We start from the raw sequence: 6,126 nt of genomic DNA on the forward strand, positions 1-6,126 counted from the left end.
ATTGCTTTGTTGTGAAGATGTTATTACCAATGTAGGTAGGTACCTGCAGTAGCGTGCAGGTCATAGAGGCATAAATGCACTGCTTACCCCAGTTGTAAGCTCAATGCATATTTTTCATTAAGACCTGCCAGTGAACAGGTTCCTACCTAACTAATGCCTACTCTGGCTTCAAACACTGTGCACGCCACTGGGTACCTGGTATCTTTCTTCACTTTGATATCGCAAGTACAATTATTATGATTCATAAATGATCTATACCGGAAAAACAACGCGTACCTATTTATTTTTTTAGGAGTCGGCTTCTGAAGGTCGCAATTATTTAAACATACCTACCTACTATTTCCACACCACCTGGCGGATCAAATAGGAATATAAACTGATTTTTATGAGTAGATAACTATATGAGATCTAAGGCAGTGGTCCGCCGACGAAGAACGAGAAACGAGTAGACAAGAAAACTATAAACGAGTTGGCGATCAGCGGGAAGCGAGTGTAGTTTGATAGTTTCGCGCCATTCGCCCGCGGTCGCTCACTCCTGTGCAAACCTGCGCGCGCGTTACACGTGTTCAAGCGAGCGAGCATCGCTGAACGAATATCGCTGAGCGAGTTTATTTTTGAAAGCTCGTCGCTCAGCGACAAAACTAGTAAAGCCAGTCGTCGCCGGCAGTATGAACAGTCAGAGAGCAACTATTTATATATGCATCTCTTTCGTTTTCACGGAATGTACATTTATTGTGCGTTTCTTGAGAGAGAAAATCGCCGACAGTTAGTCGTTTTCTCGCCGGCGGTCCGACCACTGCCTTCTACTATTTCCACACCTGGCGGATCAAATAGAAATATAAACCGATTTTTATGAGTAGATAACTACATAAGATCTAAAAGATCAAATAAATCGATTGATTGCGGTCTCGAGTTCGAGATCGATTTGGCCCGCGAGTAATGTATGTGTGTTGAAAACTTAAAAAAGCAACCGCCGAGTTTCTTGCTGTTTCTTCTCGGTAGGCACGGCATTCCGAACCAGTGGTAAATTAAACTACCTGACGATTCAAAAGCACTTGTAAAAGTTTACTTGAATAAAAATATATTCTATTCTATTCTAATTCAGTTTATGTAGGTATGTTTCTCGAGTTCTCAAGGTGCTGGAATGGCGACCTCGCATCAGAAAGCGCAGCGTTGACAGACCCCCAGATGATATCAAACGAGTCGCAGGGGGCCACTAGATCCAGGCAGCGCAAGACCGCAGGCTGTCTCAACGACAGAGACAACGCTCTGCGAAACCGTTATCTCTTTCTAAAGTTCGATGTACAATATTTTTTGCCGCGCACTGTAGGTACCTATTTTTAACCGACTTTCAAAAAGGAGGTGGTTCTTAATTCGGCCTGTTTTTCTTCGACTTTTAGGGTTCCGTACCTCAAAAGGAAAAACGGAACCCTTATAGGATCACTTTGTTGTCTGTCTGCCTGTCTGTCTGTCGGTCGGTCTGTCAATAAACCTACAGAGTACTTCCCGTTGATGAAATTTGGCAGGTAGGTGGGTCTTTTAGCTGGCATTAGGGGAAAAATCTGAAAACCGTGAATTTGTGGTTACATCACACAAAAAAAAAAATTGTGATAATAAACTAATAATTAGTATTTTCAATTTTCGAAGTAAGATAACCATATGAAGTGGGGTATCATATGAAAGGGCTTCATCTGTGCATTCTAAAACCGATTTTTATTTATTTTTGTGCATCATAGTTTTTGAATTATCGTGCAAAATGTCGAAAAAATACGACTATAGTCCGTAACCCTCGTTGCGCGAGTCTGACTCGCACTTGGCCGGTTTTTTTATGTATGTACATCGATTTTTTTTCATTGAGGAAGATCACTGAGCATTTTATATCAAATCTGTACACAAAAATGTTAAATACATAGACCGAGTACAAAATGTTGGAATATCGGAACATCTTTTGAGAGTGACAAGGGTAAAAATTTTGGCAATGTTTTCTGGCATTCTAAAAATGTAAGATAACGTAAATACCCAGCATGCGCGCTAGCATAGCATAACTAGCATAGCATAGCTAGCATAGCATAGCTAGCATAGCATAGCTAGCATAGCATAGCTAGCATAGCATAGCTAGCATAGCATAGCTAGCATAGCATAACTAGCATAGCGCTGGCTCTCTCTAGTAATTTCTGATAAGCAAATATAACCTTTGTCATATTGTTGCTATAGTGTCCAATTTATATGTCCATGCTTCTACACATTATGTCATCAAGGTAAATTGTTAATACATATTTACTTAGATGATTATCGCGAGTATTTACTATACATTACTTGAACGCTGTATTGTCTTGAGAGTTTATACGTCGATTTATACATTACACACATACGTAGCCTAGAGGTTAGGACGTCCCCCTTCTAATCAGAGATCGGGGGTTCGAGCCCGGGCACGCACCTCTAACTTTTCGGACTTATATGCGTTTTAAGTAATTAATAATCACTTGCTTTATCGGAGAAGGAAAACATTGTGAGGAAACTTGAGCCTGAGAGTTCTCAAATGTGAGTGAAGTCTGCCAATCTGCACATGGCCAGCGTGGTATACTATATGGCCAAAACCCTTCTCACTCCGAGAGGAGACCCGTACCTACTCTGTAGTGAGCCGGCGATGGGTTGATGATGATGATACATTACGTAGATTTCATCATCATGATCAACCCATTGCCGGCCCACTACTGAGCACGGGTTTCCTCTTAGAAATGAGAAGGATTCAGGCCATAGTCTGCCACGCTGGCCCAGTGCTGATTGGCAGACTTGAACGCACCTTTGAGAACATTATGCCGAACTCTCATGTATGACTTCTCACGCGCCATTTTAACTCTTTGTGTCAATTGTCATGTTAAAACCACGATTCACCTTTAAAATAAGGACTAAAACCTTGACGACCTCCCTGGCGCAGTGGTGAGCGCTGTGGTCTTAATAGTGGGAGGTCCCGGGTTCGATTCCTGGCAGGGGTTTGGAATTTTATAATTTCTAACTTTCTGGTCTGGTCTGGTGGGAGGCTTCGGCCGTGGCTAGTTACCACCCTACCGGCAAAGCCGTGCCGCCAAGCGATTTAGCGTTCCGGTACGATGCCGTGTAGAAACCAAAGGGGTATGGGTTTAATAAAAACTGCCATACCCCTTCCAGGTTAGCCCGCTATCATCTTAGACTGCATCATCACTTACCACCAGGTGAGATTGCAATCAAGGGCTAACTTGTATCTGAATAAAAAAATAAATTAAAAAAAACGTACTTTTGACATGAAATTTGACACAGAAAGTTAAAATGGCGCATGAGGAGTTAAATTTTACGCGTTATAGATATGCAGGTTTTCCACGATATTTTCCTTTAATTGCTAACGCACATAACTCCGAGAAGTTAGAGCCCGGGATCGAACCCTCGACCTCCGGAATAAAAAACCGGCACTAGGCTATCACCGCTTTATTAATTTATTTCATATTTTTTTGTAGATATTTTTTATAAATAATATACTAAGCTACTTAATGTTTCATTGATTAAAAAACAACAAAAAGTTATCATAAGTTGCCTGCAAAGGATCTCTTAGGTATGTAGTGATAAGGCAAAAATTATATCCCTACTTTGCTTTTTTTTGCTAAATTTCGTCAGACAAACACTTTCGCATTTATAATATTAGAATAGATATGGATAAGATAGGTACTTACATACCTAGTATACAAATATTTTTAAATCTTAACTGAAGAATACTTTGATATTCACTTTGAGTAATCGAATATGTGACCGCCTCGTAAAAGTCTACGAAATCTTATTACCAAGGTATTTATTAACCATTGAGATTGCCCATTTTCTTAGGAGCTTTGGGTCCCCCCTAATATAATTGTTATGTCACCATGGTTTTAATTTTATTTTGTAGACAAATAATTACCTTTTTATATTCTGCAAACGATTTCCATTTATTCACCCTGGTTATACAGAAATCTTATTTTTTATGTTGCTGTTAATGAGGTTATATTTAATTAATACTTCTTCAAAATAATTGGATGTTAACGATTCTAACTTTAATTGTGGATATTTTCAATAATAGAGTGAAATAAAAGTCGTAATAAAACATATAATTGTAAAAAAATAACACATTTTTTAAAATTTAATTTAAGTTTTGACACGACGCCACAAAAGAGGGCCCGTTCACGGGCGATCTCCTGATAATTTAAGGCTTTATAAAACAACTACCTAGTAACCCTACTGTAAATAGGTATTTCAAATCAAAAGTAATTAATAAAGCAGGAAAATTTTGTGGGCCGCGCAGTTTTCTTTCAACATTAGAGCTAGCGCGCACTGCGCTACTGCGAGTTGCGGTCCGTTTCAAAATCCGTAAATCTAAATACATAAAAGGAAAATGTGACTGACTGACTGAAATTAAATACTTACTATGATACCTATGACTAAAATAATTATTCATTTAGGTAAGGAGTAATACCAGGTACCTACCTATATTGGTAAAAACACCTTCGCAAATAAAGCAATCTAAATATATCTAGATAATAAAAGAAAAAGGTGACTGACTGACTGATCTATCAACGCGCAGCTCAAACTACTAGGCAGATCAGGCTGAAATTTAGCATGCAGATAGCTATTATGACGTAGGCATCCACTAAGAAAGGGTTTTCGAAAATTAAACCCCTAAGGGGGTGAGATAGGGGTTTGAAATTTGTGTAGTCCACGCGGACGAAATCGCGAGCATAACCTAGTTTGAATTTAAATGTATGAAAATCCGCTGCGGAATTAATTCCGCAGTGTGCGCGCTTCTATGTAGTTCTATAGTTCACAGATTTTTCAGGGGAAAAACGTATGGAAATTTACTGTGGTGCGCGCTAGGTCTTACCTATCTTACTCTATCTATTAAGCTCCAAAGTAATTTATAATACATACTGATTAAATACTTCAAAGATTCAAAGATTCTTTATTTGCGGAAACATTTTACAACGAGATGTTATTACATAAAATTGTCCAGTAGAAATGTTTCGCCTTAAATATTAGGCATGCAAAACAATTAGTAAACCTAGTAAAACAATTACTATAAGTAATTTGACGCACGTTGTCTTTGTCTATGTTACTAAATACTTAGATAAAAATAGAACATTCATAAAAACAGAGCCGTGATATCCTAGTGGTTAAGACTTCCGCCTCCTATTCGGTGGGTCAGGAATTCGTTCCCGGGCACGCACCTGAATTTATGTTGTGTGCGTTTTCAGCAATTTAATAATATTTCTTGCTTTAATGGTGAAAGAAAACATCGCGAGTAAACCTACACGCCTGACTCTGCAATGTTCTCAAAGGTGTGTAAAGTCTGCCAATCTGTAGGTAGGACTTGACCAGCGCAGCGTGGCAGACTATGGCCTAAACCCTGAAAGGAGACCTGTGCTTAGTAATAGACCGGCGATAAGTTGATCGAGATGAATAAAAAAACACGCATAATGTAATTAAGTAACATACAAAAAAAACACATCATTACTATTTTAAAATAATTTCAGGATTTTTTTCCGAAAGTAATTTTCAAATTTTACTTACATCATCAGCAACTCCTCCCAAAAAGAGCCTCCAGTAGATATAGGGTCCAAAACAAACAACAAAATAAATCGCCCAACTCCCATCAAAATTGTTTTGACAATTAATTCGCACTTATTTGAAACTTTCAAAAAACAACACCATACAAGATTTTTCAAGGTTTTTCAGTCAAACTAGCAAACATTTCCCAACATTTTAAGTCACAAAACAATTTTTCGTAACACCACAGCACTTCACTCGGTATTTAATAGTAACGGCCATTGCGAAGCGTATATATTTCGGTTTGGTCGAACGATTTTCCGCGGGAAACTGTGTAACGTGTTTGCGATATGAATTCCACGGACCAACTGGGCCGGCCCGAGACCCGAGTTGGTCGCGGCGATTCGCTCGCCGTATTTCAGCTAGGTCAACGCGCACCTGTAGCTCTGGCCTTTGAGAACCGCTGTATTTTGAAAATCGAGCTCGTTTTCAAAAATGTTAACAAAATGAGAAACTTTCTGCCTGACTGCCATACGGGCCATACCCCTTCCAGGTTAGCCCGCTTCCATCTTCACTTACCAC

The 6,126-nt window shown here is 39.1% G+C and overlaps 1 protein-coding gene across 1 annotated transcript in view; it reads right to left on the minus strand.

Annotated features, from left to right (window-relative positions):
- The window catches only part of LOC117993516 (5-hydroxytryptamine receptor 1-like), a 146,518-nt gene extending 140,595 nt beyond the window's left edge, over positions 1–5,923 (minus strand). Inside the window, exon 1 of the mRNA XM_034981320.2 lies at positions 5,569–5,923. The gene's annotated coding sequence lies outside the window, so the exon portion shown is untranslated. The remainder of the gene's footprint in view (positions 1–5,568) is intronic.
- Between the last annotated feature and the right edge of the window lie 203 nt (positions 5,924–6,126).

This window comes from Maniola hyperantus, chromosome 24, assembly GCF_902806685.2.
Source record: "Maniola hyperantus chromosome 24, iAphHyp1.2, whole genome shotgun sequence".
NCBI lineage: Eukaryota > Metazoa > Arthropoda > Insecta > Lepidoptera > Nymphalidae > Maniola > Maniola hyperantus.